Source organism: Callithrix jacchus, chromosome 9 (genome assembly GCF_049354715.1).
Source record: "Callithrix jacchus isolate 240 chromosome 9, calJac240_pri, whole genome shotgun sequence".
Lineage (NCBI taxonomy): Eukaryota > Metazoa > Chordata > Mammalia > Primates > Cebidae > Callithrix > Callithrix jacchus.
Genome location: NC_133510.1, coordinates 7572352 through 7594678, shown reverse-complemented (window position 1 = coordinate 7594678; position 22327 = coordinate 7572352). Strand labels below are relative to the sequence as shown.

At 37.1% G+C, this 22327-nt stretch overlaps 1 protein-coding gene across 12 annotated transcripts in view; it reads right to left on the bottom strand.

Annotated features, from left to right (window-relative positions):
- Positions 1-22327, bottom strand: part of EPS8 (EGFR pathway substrate 8, signaling adaptor) — a 246782-nt gene that overhangs the window by 95523 nt on the left and 128932 nt on the right. For 2 of the 12 annotated variants that reach the window (XM_078338269.1, XM_078338272.1), the window contains exons 1-2: positions 5598-5646; positions 557-646 (exon numbers count right to left, since the gene is read on the bottom strand). The exons of 7 other annotated variants lie outside the window; for them this stretch is intronic. The gene's annotated coding sequence lies outside the window, so the exon portion shown is untranslated. Of the gene's footprint in view, positions 1-556; positions 647-5597; positions 5647-22327 lie in introns of those variants that run through there. 3 more of the 12 variants (XM_078338270.1, XM_017975809.4, XM_035255262.3) reach the window with 3 other exon arrangements.

The following is a 22327-nucleotide window of genomic DNA, read 5'->3' as shown; positions in this document are numbered from 1 at the left end:
TTCCGTAACATAATCCATGTTAAGCACTTATCATAGTGCCTAGCACACTGTGAAGGCTCAAAAATGTTAAACATGATTGTTATTTGAGGGTAAGATCTATTTTTATTCCAGGCAGCCGCAGGCCTTGTGTGTTTACTTCTCAGTCTCTCCTTCTTTTTGAGCTTATTGACTCCCACCAGTAAATTTATGCTTTTTTTGTTAACACTAGTGGAACAAGTTCTTTGGCATTTTCCTCTGTCATACTGTGTTCCTCCAGTTCTTTCATTGTTATGAACTGGAAGTGGAGGGAAAGAATCAATTCATACTACATATGTTATCAATTAGTACAGTCAGTTCTATTAGAATGAGACATATGAATTCCTAAAAAGCATGACACAAGACAAAATCACTTAATTAAAACCACAAAGCTTGTGGGAAAACTAAGGTTAGAGGCACAACGATCAAAACTCTGTCAGGGTCATATGAAAAAGGAAAGCTAAGAACCTAATAAAAACCGTAGTTTAAAATATGCTAAATGTTAAAAATAAATAAAAACTACAATACTGTGGTATGTTACCTTGAAAAAAGACCTGACGTTTGCTTGTGGAATTGGGTGTCAAAAGGCTGCAGCTTGTAAATTATTGGGAAGTGTTGCAAGATGAGTTATCTGAAATTGAAAGGGAAGTTATAATACAAAATATTAATGGGTGTGGCTCACAGCATGTGGTAAAGTTAGCTGGAAAATGTCTGAAGTGTGTGCATCTATACTTTGTGTATCCTAGACAGCTCATTTTAGTTGGATGAAATTCTCTGTGCACACCTACTATTTCTCAGGTGGAACCACACATAAGCAAAATTGAAGTCTGCATTATGCACAAATTGTTCCCTAATATCAATCATGTAGGAACAAAAACTCATTTTTTAAAACAATCACTACAGCAGAATTGACTGTATTTATTCTCACACTACGAACTCATGAAAAATGTTCTCTGAGTCAGAACTGTAGTCACTATCCACAACGCTTGTGTTACTCTTCAATTTCCTATCAGTCCAAAGTCTTTCCCTAGTAAGAGCTGTCCTTTGCCTGTCAGTATTGAGTCACTATGCAACATGATTTAAAGCATTTCTTAGCTGTGGCCTTGATCATTTCGTCAGCTTTCCCTGCTGGGAACAGCTTGATTCGGAGAGCCATGCCACACTTGCTTAGACTTCCAGTCGATCCCCTGTCCTCAAATGTACATCCCAACAGAGGAGTAAAATGTCGGGTAGTCAATAACCCTGTCATATCATTCCATTTTTTTCAGTACCAAATATTTATAATAAGCATGGACTGAATGCAAGCAACCCAGGAGAAACAAGACAAAACCACTGCTAACCCATCATAGTGAAAGATATCAGTTAAATTCAGTCATTAGAAAGGAGGTTAAGTATAACACATGTAAAAATAAGTATAACAGAAGATGAAACACAAAACACCATAAGAAAATGCAGAAAGAAGAAGGGGAGACCAGGAAAAATTTAATAGCACTGGTCAGTAAACCAGGATGAGGTAAATTTTGAATATGAGGGAGAGACTTTCTAATTATGTGTAAAGAAAGCGGGGAAGGAAATGGAAACTGTGAGGCATAAAGAACAAGACGCTTAGGCCACATAATAAGACAGATGACCGAAAGATAATTTTCACACTGGACACTGAATTTCATATCATGGGAAATGGGAAATCTGACAATTTTTAGCCAGAGAATGTAGCATGAATTATGATTGGCCGAAGGGAGCCCAATTGTCTTTTAGAATCTAGGCTTTGAGTAAGTTAAGAGAATTCAAAGTGTCTTGGGAATGCCAGGCCAGAGCAGCAGGAGGGCTTTCCCCACCCACAATCCCAGGCTTTGTGTCCAAGATTGATATTCATGGCTCTGCTTAATGCAGTGGTCCCCAACCTTTTCGGCACTAGGGAATGGTTTCATGGAAGACAGTCTTTCCAAGGCAGGGGTGGGGGGCCGTGAGGGATGGTTCAGAATGAAACTGCTCCACCTCAGATCATCAGGCATTAGTTAGATTATCTTAAGGAACATACAGCCTAGATCCTTCACATGTGCAGTTCACAATAGGATTCGACTCCTATTACAATCTAACGACGTTGCTGATCTGACAGGACAGAGCTGAGGTGGTAATGCTTGCTGGCCTGCTGCTCACCTCCTGCTGTGCGGCCCAGTTCCTAAGAGACTGCCAACCAGTACCAAACCATGGCCCAGGGGTTGGGGACCCTTGGCTTAAGGGATACTAACTATGTCATTTGGTCTGGCCAGTTGTATAAAATAGTGAAAGAAAGAAAAATTACTTGCATAATGAGGAAAAGCATTTTTTTAAAAAAACAGTGAAAGAAGATAAAGAATCCAATGGAATCTAATACTACAGTAATAATAAGATGTCAGAAAGTTGTTACCAGAGCATTAAGTCTAGTGATTAGGATAATATAATTAGCAAAATTAAATAATATTATTCTAAATTACATCCAAGTATCTGACACAAAGAATTTTTTATAATCAAGAAAATGCACACAAATGCTCCTAAAACCAAACCCTTGAACACGTGTTGATACAAACTCTAAGACAAGCTTAAGAAACTCACATTTCATTCAGCTCAGATCTTACATTACGAAGCACAGAGGGACAATATTTCACAAATTGCTTTTGTATTTTAGAAAATATATTGAGTAGTAAAACTACCACAAGTTTTTTCTAATCAAATTATCAAACCTAGTTAATATATTTTGTACACAAGATTCTGTATAAAAATGCTACAAATTTTAGCCAAAGTATAATTTCTTCATGTAGCTAGAAAGTCAATTTTTTAAATTGCATTTTAGGTTGTGGGGTACATGTGAAGGACATGCAAGATTGTTGCATAGGTACACACATGGCAGTGTGATTTGCTGCCTTCCTCCCCATCACCTATATCTGGCATTTGTCCCCATGCTATCTCTCCCCAACTCCCCACCCCCGCTGTCCCTCCCCTATTTCCCCATGATGAGTTCATGTCCTTTGTAGGGACATGGATGAACGTGGAAACCATCATTCTCAGCAAACTGACACAAGAATGGAAAGTCAATTTTTTCGTGCTTACATGTCAAATTAAACAACTGAAAACACATACACAACTTAAACTCTAAAAAAAAAGAAATTTTAAAATACTTAATTGTTTAAATTAGAAATAACCTATACGATAAATAATCAAAAGATCATATAATCTACTTCATTATATTCTCTTCAAAAAATATTTATACAATTCAAGTAAGCTATTATTTAAAAGGCTAGACTTTTTTTTTTAAGACAGTCTTACTCTGTTGTCCTAGCTGGAGTGCAATGGCACAATCACACCTCACTGCAGCCTCAGTCTCCTGGGATCAAGCCACCCTTCTTGCCTCAGTCTCTTGAGTAGCTGGGACTACAGGCATGTACCACCATGCCAGGCTAATTTTGTTTTTTGTTGTTTTTCTTTTTTTGGGAGAGACAAGGTCTCACTATGATGCCAGGCTGACCTTGAACTTGTGGGCTCAAGCAACCCTCCCGCCTTAGCTTCCCAAAGTGCTGGGATCACAGGCATGAGTCACAGAATCCAGCCAAAAGTCTAAAATGTAATAAGTTCATTTTTGTCACCCTACAACTCCAAGGTTCATACCTACCTTGATGATTTAATGACAAATGACATAACTGAAAAATAAACTAAAAAGGAGATTTCTCTATATATGTCAGAACTATTTACATAGAAATGAGAATAATAGCAAATTTCCTCCATAGTCATTTCCTCCTATATACAATTTACTGAAGTCAAATTGAAAAAAATGATTTCCAAGTCTAGTTGCTGAAAAACAGAAACCTCTTTTATAACACTCAAGGTACTGTAGACACAAGGGTATCCTACTAAAGGTTGGGACAGGCGGATCAGGGAACAAAATATTTTACATACCATTCCAAGAACATATATGGAAATTTACACTCCACATTGATACTGACATGTGCCTTAGAATTTGGCCACTAAAGCTGACCAATGCTTTATAGCAAGGGTAAGAATGCACCAGGCCATAAACATCTTGATGAAACTCATCATATTTATTCTACAAAAAAGCTGTTTATAATATTTCTATGGGTAGTTAAAATTTGTGTAAATTTTGTGTAAATTTTAACTACCCATAGAAATATCAATTGCGTGAAATTGATAATGCTCTTTACAGTATAGAAAAGTCTTAAAAAATAATAAGAGACAGTACCAGAAAATCAACACATCCAAGAATGTATTTCAAAAAAGAATCAAGGTCAGGTGCGGTGGTTCACACCTGTAATCCCAGCACTTTCAGAGGCCAATGCAGGGAGATCATGAGGTCAAGAGATCAAGACCATTCTGGCCAACATGGTGATATCCCATCTCTACTAAAAATATAAAAATTAGTTGGGTGTGGTGACACACGCCTGTGATCCCAGCTACTTGGGAGACTGAGGCAGGAGAACTGCTGAACTCGGAATGTAGAGGTTGCAGTGAGCTGATATGCCACTGACTCCAGCCTGGCAACAGAGATGACTGACTCAAAAAGAAAGAAAGAAAAGAAAAAGGATCAAAACAGCCATAGCCATGGCACCTAAACTCAAGAGCCTGGTACATGTCCCAAGACCAATACAGTAACTTTGCCAGTTATTAACTTTTGCTCTATCTCATATGCTGTGGTACAATGTTATTAGCTCTTATTTGGTTTTAAATAGCCTTGCACTTAATTCCTAGTAACAGAATAACAAAAAGGTTCCTTCTGAATAAGATTAAATGTAACAAATCAACAAAAACTACAAAAATAAAAGACAGGGACCTTTATGTATTATGAATCGTACATTTGTCACTAAAAAGTTTGGTATTTAAAACACCATAATTATAAAATTGAATTTTTTAAAAGAGTTATTTCTTAAAAGCTTCCATTAATTGACTATTTAAACATTTACAAGTTCCATTAATATACATGGGCTTTAAAAAAAAAACTTTAAATACACATATTCAACTGCATTTTAGGTCCCAAGCAAAATGTTTACACAGAAATTTGGCAGTGTTAAATCTGTGGACTCAAAGCCAATAACAACCTAAGAATGCTAAACCTGGTTAATAAGCAGATTTCCATAGTACATTTAACATTGTATAAACAATCCAAAGCAGTTAATATTTATAAGATAATCAATGTTTTGCATATAAGGTTAAGTTCAAAGTAATTTTTTAAACATTTGATATATTATGCCCACAGATTTCCAATTTTTAGTAGTCAACAGACCTCTTTTTAACTATAATATGAGGGGAAAATTTATTCTCTTAAACACCATGACCTAAAGGGAGAAAATTCTGTGAATCCCCACCTCTGTACGCCAGAAGACAGGAGGTAAGACCCTGTGGAGACTGGGTTACCACCAATGTCACCAAGGTTAGAATCCACTTGGAATACCAAATTGGAAGTTAAAAAGCGATCAAAGGGCTTACTTGGACTAAAAGTATTACTACGTGTTGCAAGGTCTACAAATACCCTTTATAATGATTATGCCTTTGAGAGCCCTCCTTAGCAAAGAAAATATTAACGAACTCAGACTTACCTACCCACACAGTCCAGGAAAGACTCCTCTAGGCAATCGTCCAGGCAATATTGAGAGGACATTCCACTCAGTTTATGTATGTGCCAAATGACCTTTGGCACAACGTCACAGAGGGTGGGACTCGAAGCGTCAGTTTCAGCATTATACTGTACCAAACAAGATTTCTGATTTGGTTTCTCCAGGGCGTTAACTAAGATTTCCTCCTCTTAAGTAAGTAAACATAGCTACCACTACACTTCTAACTCTTGCCTAAGTTGACTTTTTAAAAAAGTTTTAAATGGTGCAAATAATAAAGGCTAGCATTGACTGAAAGCTTACTTTCTGTTCTAAATTAACACTATACAGATAGGCATCATTATTACTCCCATTTTAGAGAAGCAGAATCTGAGAAACAGTGGTTAAGAAGTAATTTACCGGAATTCCAGCTACAGCAATATGGTCAACTAAGCTAATGAAGACTTTCCATTACAGACACTAAGAAAAGAAAAGAAATGTAACAAAATTAAATACATAGATTTACATGCAATAAAGACAATTGCTTAGGCCAGGCAGGGTGGCTCACGCCTGTAATCCCAGCACTTTGGGAGGCCGAGGTTGGCAGATCACGAGGTCAAGAGATCGAGACCATCCTGGCCAACATGGTGAAACCCTGTTTCTACTAAAAACACAAAAATTAGCCGGGCGTGGTGGCATGCACCTGTGGTCCCAGCTACTTGGGAGGTTGAGGCGGAAGAATTGATTGAACCCAGGAGGCGGAGGCTGCAGTGAGCCGAAACTGTGCCATTGCACTCCAGCCTGGCGACAAAGTGAGACTCTGTCTCCAAAAAAAAACCATAATCCCCTGATGCCAAACCAAGGCTAGAACCGATGGCCAAAATGGTAAGCCCAAAAGCATATTCTGTCAGCTGTGGCCAACACTGGAGCTGTGGGGATAATTACTGGAGTCTCTTTAGTGCTTAAGTACAGATTGAAATTGGTAACAAGATGCCCCTTCAAGGAGAAAGTACAAAAGAAAGTGCTCCCTCAAGAGAGAAAGAGCACTGTGCTGGACTTCTGACCCCACTAAACCTTCACAACTCTACAAGCAGTCCTGATGCTTATGCAGGGAAAGAAGGGGAGGCCCTGGACACATACGAGGTATAAAGTTGGTACTGAGATTCTTCCATAAAACCAGAGCTGTCTTCAAAGGTCTATCTTCATAGTTAAAAAATAGTGCAGGGTCTGGGGAGGAGAAATTCACTCATAGTCATAGTAAGACTTCAAGGGAGCTTGTCTCTGAGAATCTGTGTAAAAAGGACAGGGGAAATGCTATAAGGAATTAAAATCCTAAACCTATGATACAACAATTTTAAAATTTGAATCTTATTTGTATGAGAATCTCCTAGGTAAAAAAAATTAAGAATCTCCAATCTAAGAAATTAGATCCTAAGCCAGTGAAATCTCTAAAGTATCTAGAAGAAACAAACATGAAACCATCTTAAAATGACAATAAACAAGGCCCCATGGGATTTCTGGGTAGAAAAACCGAACCAAAACAAAACAAAAAACAATCCCCACTGAAGATGAGCTTATAAATGTAGAGATTACAAAATACGTGAGAAAATGATTTACTGTGATTAACAAATATACCAAACAGAAAATTTAGCACTCAGCTGATTTTTAATATGAAGACAGCAAAAAAGCATATTTAAATTATTAAGAAATAGAGAAAGAAAAAAGAGTCCATAAAGAACTTAAAACTAAAAAATCTGTATGTTTTATAAAACCAAATCGTATTTACATAAAATTATGGCACAGGCTGGGTACAGTGGCTCACACCTGTAATCCTAGCACTTTGGGAGGCCAAGGTGGGAGGATCACTTGAGTCCAGGAAGTCAAGAGCAGCCTGGGCAACACAGCAAGACCCCCTCTCCACAAAAAATTCAGCAATCAGCGAAGCATGGTGGTGCACACCAGCAGTCCCAGCTAATTACGAGGTTGAGGCAGGAGGACAGCTTGAGCCAGGAGTTTGAGCCCAGGAATGAGCTACGATCTCACCACTGCATTCCAGTCTGTGCGACTGAGCAATACTCATCTCTATAACCTATTTCTCATTTATAACAAAAAAAGTGCTGCTTATTGCCAGTGCAGTATTCTTGGGGTAAACAGGAAACGGACTTTTAAAAAATTACATTCTCTGTATACTGCATTCAGGGTTTTCATCAGTCTACAACTTGAAAAGGGAAAATCATCACTATAAATAGAATTTTTTAAATGTATCTAGAAACGCAATAATCACGGTGGCTCACGCCTGTAATCCCAGCACTTTGGGAGGCCAAGGCAGGTAGATCACGAGGTCAAGAGATCGAGACCATCCTGGTCAACATGGTGAAACCCCGTCTCTACTAAAAATACAAAAAAAATTAGCTGGGCACAGTGGCGCGTGCCTGTAATCCCAGTTACTCAGGAGGCTGAGGCAGGAGAATTGCCTGAACCCAGGAGGCGGAGGTTGCGGTGAGCCGAGATCGCACCATTGCACTCCAGCCTGGGTAACAAGTGCAAAACTCCGTCTCAGAAAAAAAAAAAGAAAGAAAGAAAGAAAGAAAAGAAAAGCAATAATCAACGTCAGAAGTCAATTGTTGGGCAGAACCTATTCTCTATCCACTTTTTTCTCTACCATCTCTCAAGCTCCTGACCACCGTACGCCGCAATTCCTTATTCCTGACAATTTTGACCCATCCCCTGGGCCATTCTTTCCCATCTCCAAAACCCCTGCAAAAAGACTGAATGGAAACTGTGACATGCCACTCGCATCTCCTTCAGGACTGAATGACCGATTCCCCAACTGCTGTGGTGCTGCCTGCCGACAACCTTCAACTATCAGCTCCTTCAGGACGGCCTCTCCTCATCTAATATCGCACTTCCGTCCTGGGGAAGCCCACTTCCAAAGACTGGTTGTCATGTGGAAGATAAAGAGCTGATCCCCTTTCTCCACCTGGGGACAATGGTGAGGAGCCATCTCAGCTTTAGAGCAGCCCACAGGGTCAGATCTTATTTGAGACTACAAGGCAGCCCAACATCTCCCTCAGCCCCACAGTGTCTCCTTTCCTCCCTTCATCGACAGGGGCTAATCCCAAGAGCACTTTCTTTTTCTCTTTTTTCTTTTTTTCTTGTTTTTTGAGATGGAGTTTCACTCTGCCACCCAGGCTGGAGTACGATAGCACAATTTTGGCTGTCTGCAGCCTCCGCCTCCCAGGTTCAAGTGATTCTCTTGCCTCAGCATCCCAAGTAGTTGGGACTACAGGCATGTGCCACTACGCCTAGCTAATTTTTGTGTTTTTAATAGAGATAAGGTTTCACCATGTTGACCAGGCTGGTCTTGAAATCCTGACCTCAAGTGATCTGCCTGCCTTGGCCTCCCAAAGTGCCCAGCTAATTTTTTGTGTTTTTAATGGAGACAGGGTTTTATACCATGTTAACCAGGCTGGTCTCAAAATCCTGACCTCAGGTGATCCAACAGCCTTGGCCTCCCAAAGTGCTGGGATTTCAGGTGTGAGCCACCACACCCAGCCCCCAAGAGCACTTTCTAATAAACTTACCCGAACACTAATTTCCATCTCAAAATCTGCTTTCTAGGGAACCCAACCTGCAACAGAAGGGTATCAGGAAAAAAAAAAAAACAACACAGCAGGACACAGAAACTAGAGGGAGTGAGAAGAGGATAACAATATTAAGTCTTAAAACCAACGGAGAGACCAGCAGAAAGTACTAGTATAATTTCTCTGGTGAGAAAATCAGTATTAAATGTAGCAGGAGGAAAACCCTCCAATTGAACAATATAACAAAAATAAACACTATCATCATAAAATTCCAACCCAACATTTCAAGGTATCATTGAACCTAAGAGCCAAAAGAGATCTGAGACAGTGTCCCAATTCTAATCCCTGTCATTTTTAAGATAGTCTTTTAAAAATGGTCCCTGGGTCTACCAAATGGCAAAAAATGCTGCTGCTTGGATATTGACAGTTTCCTAATAAGGTAACAGGTACAGTTAATACCCTGCTGTTAAAGTAGCAGAATTCTGATATACCTTTGGCTCCTGATTTATCTATCAGTAAATTTGTTAATGAAGTCTTATGAAAGGCTAATCCGGTACAGGCTGATATATGATAAATCACTGTCCAAATATTCATTTAAAAAATGGCGTGGACTGAAACCATTCACAGTCATTCATATGCACCCTCAGGATATCAGTGATGTGGAACAATTCTAAGCAGGGCTCATGGGTATTTGCTGATTCCTTCAGTTTTCTACGATAGGGCAGTATACCAGAAGTAGTCACATGAAATATTATATATTTGGAATGTGACGGATTTGGTTACTGCACTTTTTCCAAAGCTCTTGAGGGAAGCTGGAAATTGCACACATGCACACACACACACACACACACACACACACACACACACATCTTTATTGGTAACCTTGCCCTACATTCCTATACTTCGTAACTACAAATATAGAGGCAGACAAAATAGGCTGCAACATAATCTGTCAGCTAAGATCATCAGATCCAAAATCATGTGAGGTCACTTACATAAATTGTTAGGACAACCAAGCAGAATCGATCAACAATGTCACAATCCATTTATCTTGGAAGTATAAGCAAAATATCACTTTCAGTTCCTGTATAATTCAACCCCAATTCCCCTTCAGTCCTTCATTCCTTCTTCTCATGAGATTCAATATCTGCTTTGTCTTCTCTAAACCAATCCCTCTTCTCCTAACTTTAATATCTTTTTCAGTGGGAGTAAGAAATGAATGTACTACAAATGTGAGATAGTCCAAAAGAAGTTTCTAAAGAAATATTCTAAACTACATATTGTCAAATTTCAATTACATAAATGCTAAGCGAGTTAAATTCATATGAATAGAATGACCAGTCAAATGCTTTAACAGCTTACCTGGAGAGAGACAGGAGGTGTATGTGATTCATCTTTGGGAGAAAGATGAATCACATACACCTCCTGTCTCTAACTACAATTATAGTCATGCAAAATGACAAACATGCGTGGCATGTAAATGACAGAAATTTGTTAAAACAGTCAATGAGTCAGTATGTGTTTGAAGCCATTGTTTGGCTGTGGAGTTAGGATTAAAAGTAGAAAAAAAAAAACAAAATGAAATGGATACCTCTTGACATGAATAAAAATAAACAACAGGAGCAATATTATACATTCTTTCCATATTTAGAAGAGTGAGATGATCCTTAAGTTAAGCATATAGATGGCATTTACTAATCTCTTATAAGTTAGGAAAATACTTATTTGAGAAAGATTAACTGCAAAACTATGTAACAGGGAACATAAGTGATCAAAATGGTAGTTTTGTCTTAAATTGGCAATGTTTAAGAATGCACTAAGGGAAACACCACACAAACTTATTTGATTATGGATTTTAAATGTCATTTTCAACCTAGAAAACACTGTACAGTTCCAATTAAGACGTGATCTTATTTGGCAATTTCAGTTAAAAAGCCAGAAAGAAACAAAAAAAATCGGGGGAAAAAAGTGATTTCTCATTTCCATTCAGGTCCTTTAACTAAAGATTAGCTGTAAAGCATTGAGACCTCAGCATGAGGAAACCAAAAGCTTGTGTTTGTGCACCAAGTCTGCCACTTAATAGCCCCATAACCTGGGGCAAGTAACTGAACCTCTCTCAGCCTCCATTTCCTCACCTGTAAAATGAAACCAATGAGACCAACTTGTACAGTCTCATACAGATCCAATACTCTAGAACAATTTCCTAATTCAATTTAGAAGGAGAAAACCTATTTAATTAGATTTTGGCTAAAACACAGTAACTAGCAGTTTTACACTTTTCAACCTAAAATTTCTGGAAAAAGAAATAAACAGATAGTCACAAAGCCTAATGATGAATAAGGAAAAATTATGAGTCACTACGAGGACATCTGCAAATTCACCTTACAAATGACTGAGTAACAATATTTATAGAGCCTCCCATCTCTGCTGAAAGTTTCCCATTTAAATACAGACTCTGCTGAAACAATAGGTACAAAGAATTGAAGCAGGAATGTGGTACCAATATTTCCCATGATTATTAAGATTTGACTTACTTTCCTCATTTCACCCGACTCATATGGCATGCCCACTCCCTATAATTAGCTTGGTAAGTGCATATCAAGAGTCTCATATTCTATCAGATGAGCTAGCTGGATATCTCGGTGAATGCATATCCAAAGAACTGTCTAGAGGGCCCTTGTAAAACAGCATTTTTAAACTTACAATGTTGTCCTCAAAGCCTGTCCTTTCCACAAAAAGTTAAACTCTAAAAACAAAATGACAGAACTAGTTTAGCTTATTAAAATCATGAGTACTTCCGGGTTCGTAAGTGCCATTTAGGGGGGAAAAAAAACGCATCTCTTACAGAAGTATCAATCCTTTCTGGAGTATTTTTAACTTAACTCTGAAATATAGTCAGGAAATTATCACCTTAGCTAGGTAAGACTTAACCTCTCCTATGTATAATCATGTGCTATGTAGCAATGGGAAGGAAGCGAGGAAGAAAGAAAAAGGGGAAAATCAGTAAATACAAAAAAAGGAACTATGAAAGCTAATAAGGTGTCCTCTTGTCAAAAAATCAGAAGAAATGCCCAGGTTGAATTCCAAAGCATATACCTACTGAAACACTGCAAAAACCATCATATATATGTATAGATACACATATATAAACATATATATATATACATATTTACATATCAGTTAATTAGTGAACAAGCCGTCTTGACAAGTCAGGAAGCATCACAATACACAGAATAAAAATGCCTGTTTTCTGAGCAGCAGTTTAGAAAAGGCTGTGCAAATAGTTGTCAAAATGATATAGCTTATGTCATTCTTTGAAAATAAAACCTGCAATTAAATGTGCACATCAAATGATCCTTGAAGCTTGTATGTTACCAATAAATAGCAACAGAAAGAGCTTGAAATCAGACAAGCTGTGTCAGTGACACATAACAGAAATGCAGTAATATAAGGAGAAGATATTATAGCAACACATGATCTGAAGCTGAATGCCACAGTGATACACTTATATTAAATTGCCAGAGGATATATCAGTTTTTAAAATGGCTTAATTTCATTGAATATCATTGGACTAGAGTTTGCCCAGGTGGCAGAACTTAGTTATGGCCTTGGCTGAAAATTGTTAGTGCAGTGAAGGTTTACCCTGGGTGACCAAAATATCAAGGATCCCTGTCAAGTTTATTTTCCATTGATAAAAGGCTTATTCTCCAAACCCATTCTTAATCTTTATTTAGGTTATAGTTTAAGACTGTTTAATTATAATTCTAAAAATGTGTATCTAATCCCTTTCTATTTTTGACATGGGGCTATGAAAAAGAGATTAAACAAACCACGTCAAGAGGCGGCATGTTATGACCAACAGAGCTGTGGATTTGAAATCTAAACTTTAATTATTTTCCTGGCTATACAATTTAGGATATATACACATATATAAAATTTTTTTTTATATATGTGTATCTATACATATATATGATGGTTTTTGCAGTGTTTCAATAGGTATATGCTTTGGAATTCAACCTGGGCATTTCTCCTGATTTTTTGACAAGAGGTTACCTTATTAGCTTTCACAGTTCCCTTTTTTGTATTTACTGATTTTCCCCTTTCTTTCTTTCTTCCTCGCTTCCTTCCCATTGCTACATAGCACATGATTACAGATAGGAGAGGTTAAGTCTTACCTAGCTAAGGTGATTTGATGTGACAAACAAATCGTCAGTATAGGCCGTAGAACGTAGTTGTAAAGAATTCAGGTTCATGTACAGAATAGGTTCATATCCCAACTCCATACTTAAAGGCTCTACAACTTTGGCCACATTGCTAAATCTGTTTGCTTATCTATAAAATGAAAATAATAGTATCTTCTTCACAGAGATTGGACGAAATAATATATGAAAAGAGTATAGCACAGTGTCTGATTAACTATAAGTAATAAATAGTAGATTTTTAAAAAAATCATGTCTGAGATTTTTCTTCTAAATAATTCAAATATTTCTCCCTTACTAGATAACATTTGGAATCAGATGAGTTAACATAAATTGTAGCTTTTTTTTTTTTTAAGAGACAAGGTCTTCCTATGTTGCCAGGCTGGACTTGAACTCCTGGGCCAAAGCAATCCTTCCGCCTCAGCCTCCTGAGTTCGCTGGGATTACACAACATGCCATCATGCCCAGCTGTAACTCTTCCTTACTCCAGGGTAACTGAGAACATATTGGTGGAACTACTGGTATAACCAAAGCATACTGTAAAAGAGGTTTATTGACAGTCACATTCTGCTAAGTGTCACAAATAATCATACGCTTACTGTTCATAAAATTGGGTGTTCCTTAAATCTGGTCATGTTATTTTCTTAGAAAGCTTCAGTGTTGTCTGAATGCAGTTATAGTACAACCAAAGCCTGTTACTGCCATCTAAAAGCCCTTTTAGGATCTGTCCGCTGCCTCTTCCCATTTCCTCCTATTCACTTTGCCCTAGCCCTGGGCTCACTGGACATGTTGTTCCCTCTGCCTGAAACTCAAGTGCTCCGTTCCTTAGCAGTTCTCATCCTTTAAGCCTGTTTATCTACCACTTGCTCAGAGAAGCACATCCAGATACTTAAAGTGCTGTATAAGATTACCTACCTCCAGACCTGACCCTCGTGCATTACCCTCCGTGTCAGGACATTTTTAATTTTCTCCCTACTACTTACTACAGTTGGTGATTTTGCATTTCACTTATTTTTGGCCTGTCTGCCCCATTAGAATATATACTTCTTGAGGGAAAGGCCCAGCCTTTCTTTACCACGGTATCCCCAGCACTTACTACAATAATTGGCACATAATAGGTAAAGGCAATAAAAAATATGTCCACATATACTCAGAGTGAAAAGAAAGCAAGAAAATACTATTAACACAAATACAACAGAGTAACTCTAACTTTTCCCATTCACAATCTGTAGAAAACCCACCCAACTGTGTCTGTAATATACAGTCATATGCCATTCCCCACTCACAAACTAAACCTAACATACACCAAATAGATTTGTTTAATTGGCAGAGCCACATAGATGTTTTTAACTCCAGTAGCTCATCTCCAAACTGTTTTCCTAGAAAGCAATACTGGAAAAACTACATCACACTCAGACTAAAAGAATGAGGTTTGTGTAGCCCAACAAAAAGGTAATCGTCTGGAAGCCCCCAGCCAGTTCTGTGAACCAACAGATACAAAATTTCATCTCCAGACCCGCAAGCAGCTCTGCGGTTAGAAGGCTCTATATCTCAGCCCGTCAGTTTTCCTCCTTTGGAATGGCACATTTTATCCTCCGTTTCTTGTAAGACAGCAGCCTTGTTTGCCTTTGTCTTATGCATCAGGTTAAAAGGATTTTCCTGAAAACTTAAAAGTAATGAAAGCGCTCTTCACTTCTACGACAAATAGAAATAAGAAATGCCTACAGGATTCCTAGTGTTTCATTCTGTACCAAGTATCAGACTTTTGTTTTTTAATTTTTAGTATATTTTACAAATATTATTTCTGATCATAAAAGTAAATCCATGGCAGAAAGTTAGAACATACAAACACATATTATGAACAAAAATCACGAGTCATCCTACTAGCCAGAGATAAATGCTTTCACGTTTTATATATTTTTCTAGTGTTTTTTAATGCATACATACTTTTTTTTTTCCCAAAGGGGGCTACTGTCTGTATGGTTTCATATCTTTTTAGCTCAAAGTATACTGAGAAGTCAAAACAAAAAGACCACCGCACTATGAATGATTTATCACTAAAGCCTTCTAGTGATAGAAGGGGGTGTCCAATCTTTTGGCTTCCCTGGGGTACCATGGAAAAATAATTGTTTTGAGACACACATAAAATACACTAATGACAGCTGATAAGCTAAAACAAAAATTATGCAAAGAAAAAACATGATGTCTCAAGAAAGTTTATGAATCTGTGTTGGGCTACACTCAAAGCCATCCTGGGCCTCGGGTTGGACAAGCTTGTTCTATAGCCTATTTTAAACAGTTACCCAACAAAAGCTCCTGTAACTAATCTTTCCTTGAGCAGTTACATTGCTAATATTTATCATAAAAATCTACAACTAAAAAATAAAAGACAATCTGCAGCTACCATCCTTCAACATAAATGTTTATGCCTATTCTAGAATGTGTCTTAGTGTAAACTTCTAAGGAAGTAAATGCTATGTAAAAGGATATGCTCATCTCCAAATTATTAATATGCCGTCAAAATTTCCCTCCAGAGATGTTACACCAACTTATACTTTGTCTTAGTGTATTCAGACTGCTATAGCAAAAATGCCTTATGCTGGGTAATTTGTAAAAAAACAAATTGATTTCTCACAGCAACAAACGCTGGAAAGTCCAAAGTCAAAGCACCAGCAGATTCAGTGTCTGGTGAGGATTTGCTCTCTGCTTCAAAGATGGCACCTTCTAGCAGAGTCCTCACATGGCAGAAGGGGCAAACATCTCCTTCTCACCTCTTTTATAAAGGCACAAATCCCATTCATGAGGGCTATCTGTGACTTAATCACCCCCAAAAGGCCCTATCTCTTAATACTAGCACATTGAGGATTAGGTTTTAAATACAAATTGTGGAAGGATACATTCAGCCCATAGCACCTAGCCACCAGATTGCTTTCTTCTGCTACCTCACACTCTCATCAAAACACTGGTTATCACTTATTTAGGAAAAAAAAAAAAAAAAAAAACATTTTTCAAGGCTGGGTGCAGTGGCTCATGTCTGTAATTCCAGAACTTTGGGAGGCTGAGGTCTGGGGGTGGGCATCACTTGAACCCAGGAGTTCAAGATCAGCCTAGACAACATGGTGAAATCCCAGCTCTACAAAAAATTTAAAAACTTAGCTGGGCATGGTGACACACACCTGTAGCCCCAGGTACCCGAAAGGCTGATGTGGGAGAATCACTTGAGCCTGGGAGGTAAACGCTGCTGTGAGCCATGATTGTGCCACTGCACTCCAGCCTGAGCAACAGAGGAAGACCTTGTCTTAAAAAAAAAACGTTTTTCGATCTGATACAAAAAAAAAAATTACATATTTCTTTGCTTAGTAGTGATGTTAATCTTTCTTTAAAACCACTTCGCCCTAAAATTTTCAATACTTTCTTACCGATTTTTCATCTTTTTTTTCCTTTTACATCAATGGGAATCATTTGTTATTCATCAGCATGGATTTTTCATTGTATATGTATAAGACATAAATATGCATATTTCCTCAAGACCGAAATATACATACATATCAGATTTATGTTTTTGATCTCAAGTTCTAACTTAAAAACTAACATAGACCTATTCTATATCTACACTTTAAAAAAGGTTATAGATTAGGTCTTTCTGTATTCTCAATAACATCCTTAAATTAAAAACTACATCTGTTTATCATTTTATAAGTCTCATGAAGTAGTAATCCTTTCTGTATACCTTCATAGATTATTCTAATTATACTCAATCCAAAACCAAAAATTTGTGATCAACTTTCAAGTAAAGTCATTTTATACTTAAGAAGATGAAGTTTACTTGCTAACATCATGCTATCTCTCAAATCCCAGAAGGTCACCTTAATTTATACTGCAAATACAGAATTAGTTTGAAAATAACCAACAGGTTAACTATACTAGTACAAAAGCACCACTACATCATTTATATAGAGACACATGTCATTATTCTTTATCTCTTATTGACTTTGAATATTCTAATATTCATTAACTAAAAAGGAAAATTCTGTGGCTTCTTAATATGAAATCAAAATATCGCCTTCAGGTCAATCTAAGGCTTATGAACTTTCAAAATTTGATGTGAATATTCAATCCTCATCTCAGACTTCCAGGATAAATTATGTACTTATGTATAAGGTATGTCTCGAATAAACCAAAAAGTCTCCTTTCAAAGACTTCAGCATTAGGTACACATGAGGCTTAGATCCAGAGAGAAAAAGCAGCTTTTCTAAATACGAATAAAGTTTATCAAAGTTTTCTGTGCTGTCAAATCATAGAAATTAAAATCAGCTCTAATTCTCTTTCAAATTTGGCTGTTATAGTATAATAAGTACATATTAAATAGTCACTTTGTATGAGTCTTATGAAGATTCCTACATGGATCTTTTAGAAAGACATACGATATACATATGCATATCTCCCACATAAATTCTCTTGGCATTGCTCTATTTTGTAAGGAAGACTACGGACATCTCAATATCTGCAAGTATGGATATCACTTTACTTTTAAAACTTTTCAGTCTCTGATACGGTTTGGCTATGTCCCCACCCAAATCTCATCTTACACTGTAGCTCCCACAATTCCCACATGTCATGGGAGGAACCCAATATAGTGACACCCTATCTCAAAAAAACAAAAAAACAAACAAAAAAAAAGAAATGAAAAAAAAAGAACTAAAAAAAACCTGTGTGGGTGTGCACACACATTTTGCAGCTTACAAAGCACTTCATTTACATTGTCCTTCCTAATTCTCATACCTTTGTTACCTTATGAAAGATTCTAAAATAGGGTAACACAATGGATCTTCATTATATGGTGATTCACTCGCCACCACAGTACCAACCTTGGACATCAGAACTGTAAAGATCTCATTACAAGAATCCTGATTCATCATCATCAAAGAACAGAAAAATGAAAAAAATGTATGAAGGAAAAACGTGAATTTTTAAAACTGATAAGCTCTGCCAACACACGTTTTATTATATATTTATCAGATGTGTGTCTTAAGCATTTGTTGAAATATTCTCACATCAGTAGGCTGATTGATTGGCTCAAAAATGAGATGCAGAATTTGGCCTTTAGGTTTATCTGTATTACAAATACAGGTATAGATACATATATTAAAATCATACACATAGCAATGTGTACACTGAACAGATAAACAGTGAACACAGCAAAATCTAATAAAAATCATACTTAGATATAAAATCAGAAGACTTTAATATGATGACTAGTTATTAGTCAGTCATGAAAACTGAATAGACAGAAAGATTTAAGGAAGCAAATTGCCGCTTCTCCTCTAGTAAGCCTTTGTGGGGAGCTGATATCTGATTATTTTACAAGAGAAATTAAAAAGCTGACAAAGCAAGAAGGATTGGGTGCCTTTTTTTCAGGTGAAGGACATGTTGAGGAACAAAGATTACAAGCAGGAAAGCAGCAAGAAAAAAAGGGATAATTACACTGTCAAGAGTGACAGAGTGATGGGATTTACAGAGGGTACTGGAAATCTCATACTCATCTGTGGTATATAAAATTCAGTCTCTGTAGTTTGCAGGGAAGAAAATCTTAAAAACAAATCCCTAAAGAAGATAGCACTGGCTCAGCAGACTTCAAATATCTGCCAAAGTCCAAGTAGAAGAACTAGAACAAAAGCTCTGTAGTGATACATACCAGGTGGTTATGAAAAATGATCAAGAGAGAGGGTCAGAATTTGTGAAAAAGCCTGATGTCTGTGTGGTGACAGCAAAAAATAAAGATACACACTTATATACATACACACGGAATGCTTTCTTGCCAGAGATCTTAGTGATATAGTGGGCATTTCTCAAAATAGTGAGATGGCAAAAGAGGCGAATTTTGAAGTGACAATCTGTAGCTTTATTTTTCTTAACTTGGTCTGAGCTGGTAATTAGTTAATCTGTTCCTGCTTTGCCTCCTGAAAGAATGAATAAAGATTTGCTGAGTGCCTACTATGTAGTGTGTACCATATTAGGGACAAATAAAATCATATAGTAATTCTAGAAGCAGAAATTATTACTCCAGTTTCATTAGTGATGTATAAGGAAGAGAGAGAAAAATCTAATACGGGCTAATTAAATAGAAGCTAGTTTCATTACCAAAAGTTATGAGTTAGAAAAGAGACAGCATAACCAGAACTGGATCAATTTAAACCTTGTTGCATATGACTACTTAGATTTAAATTGTTAAACAGTTAAGAATGACTACAATTTCAGTAAGTGGTATTTTTTAAGGTTCTGAAATTCACTAGCTCTCTTAAACCATCATTCCACTCAGGAAATTTTACGAATTTGTTTAGTTAAATCTAAGTTAAGTACAAGTAAAAATTTAAATTTACTATTTAAATTTTTTACAAAGCCTGGGCACCTGGGGTTCTGATTATTTCCCTGCTGGATTTAATATCTACCTTTATACATAGGACTTTACACAGCTTTTGCTTTAGAAGCAATGATCTCAAGCAGATTAACTCTCACTAACAGATCACAGTAGATCTGACCATTTGGCAGACAATATATATATCTAAATCAACAGCTTATTTCATTACTCCAGATTCATTGCGTACATCACTCCTCATTATTATGTTTTATTTTAAACATAATTGAAATGCTTTAATACTTCCTTTAATGTTGGTAGATACTAATACATTTAATCTAAGACAACTGATCCATTGCTACAGCTTATGTAAATACAGTAAAGCAAAGTATTTAAAATTCTGACTCATTAAAATAAAGAATAAATAAGTCTAGTTTCCTTTACCAAGATGCTTTTATAAAGACGGTTCCCCCATAATACTGGAATAAATGATGAAAAAATTATAATTGCAGCATAGAATAATTCCCTACCAGGTCTGATTGCAACGGAAAGATTTAAAGCCCTGTGAAATGACTACGCCCCTGCTACTTAGCACTAAAAGGGAATAATCAACAGATTTAAAGCATTGATGGAGCTAATTCTACTAAATCACTGGTTTTGCATTCTACCTACTAGTTTTTTAGTGATGGAACTTTAATTGTTGCCAAAAGTGTAGTCAGCTGGTGTTAGAGAAAGAAAACACAGGTGACCTAATCCAGAAGAGTCATGCCAACCATAAACTCAGCAGACTATTCATCACCATGGCAATAACTCTCAAAGCAGACACGGAAGCCAATTCACAGATTCCATTTTCAAATAACGGAGTGACGTGGGGGTGTATTCGTGTATGTAATTTACACAGTGCCCTGTGCCAAGCTAGTAACAATCCAAGATGAAACTTAAAGAAACTACAGCAGTTTTCCTTTTAATAATACTGGGTTCTGATGCATAGAAAGGTAATCTGTTCTTCACTACAAAGAACCTTAGAGAATGTCACAGAAGGCCGGGCGCGGTGGCTCACGCCTGTAATCCCAGCACCTTGGGAGGCTGGGGCGGGTGGATCATGAGGTCAAGAGATCGAGACCATCCTGGTCAACATGGTAAAACCCCGTCTCTACTAAAAATACAAAAAATTAGCTGGGCATGGTGGCGCGTGCCTGTAGTCCCAGCTACTCAGGAGGCTGAGGCAGGAGAATTGCCTGAACCCAGGAGGCGGAGGTTGCGGTGAGCTGAGATCGTGCCATTGCACTCCAGCCTGGGTAACAAGAGCGAAACTCTGTCTCAAAAAAAAAAAAAAAAAAAGAGAATGTCACACAGACATAGCAAAAATAATCAGGAATACTCTCCTAAGTGCTGAGTCATTAATCGAATTTGAAGAGTCAGGCATTACTCCTAATACCACCGTATCTATGTGAGGATACAGCATGTATCTTTCCCATGAAAATACAAGGTTCAAAATCACAGATTTTACTATTTACATTTCAGTGAAATATTTATGCTTTGTGACTTACTTTGAATACAAAATAACACTACCTTCCTAAGAGTTTTAATAAGTTTAAACTGAAAACTGTTTGTTGCAGAGATGCTATTTCTCGAAATATTTAAGGAACCATATATTTTAACAAACTTTGGTAGCAAAATATTCAAGCCAATAAAAAATTGCTAAAGGACCCTATTAGGAAAATGAAAAGACAAGCACAGAGCAGCAGAAAATATTTGTAAATCCATCTTTTTAAAAAAACGTTTCTTGTAAAGGCACTGTGCTGGTAGCAAATTCCCAGTTGTTTTACCTGAGAAAGGCCTTATTCCTCCCTCACTTTTGAAAGATAATTTTACTGGATCCTGAATTCTAAGTTAGTGATTTTTGTGTGTTTTCCAATATTTTAAATATTCCATTCTACTCTCTTCTTGCTTACATAGTTTTTGAAGAGATGTCCAACGTAATTCTTACTGTTAAACCCCTAAAGGTAAGGTGAAGTCATCCAACCACCTTTCAAATTCTTCCCTGTTTCTGAATTTCTGCAATTCGAATAAGATATGCCTATCTGTAGATTTTTGGTATTTGTCCTGAGCTTAGTGTCTGTCATTAATTTTGAGCTTCCAAGATTGGTATGTAGTTTGATGTCTGTTGTTAATTTTGGAAAATTCTCAGTCGTTATTATTTCAAATATTTCTTTGGATCCTTTGTCTCGCTCTTCTCATGGTACACCCATTCTGCATAGGTTACACCTTTTGTAATCGGATCATGGTTCTTAAATATTCTGTTCCAGTTTTTCATTCTTCTTATACCCTCAGTTTAGCAAGTTTCTATTGCCTACGTCCAAGCTCACCGATTCTTTCATTAGCCTTCTCCAGTCTACTGATGGCATCAAAGGAATCAGAGGCATTCTGCATTTCTGTTGGGTTTTAATTTCTTTAGTTGTGTCCCAGAAATTCTGATGTATTCTGTTTTCATTTTCATTTACTCAATGTATTTTTTATCTCCCTTGAACTTCCTCTTTATCCTACGGACTATTTAGAAGTCTGTTGCTTATCTTGTAAATGTTGGAGATTTACTTA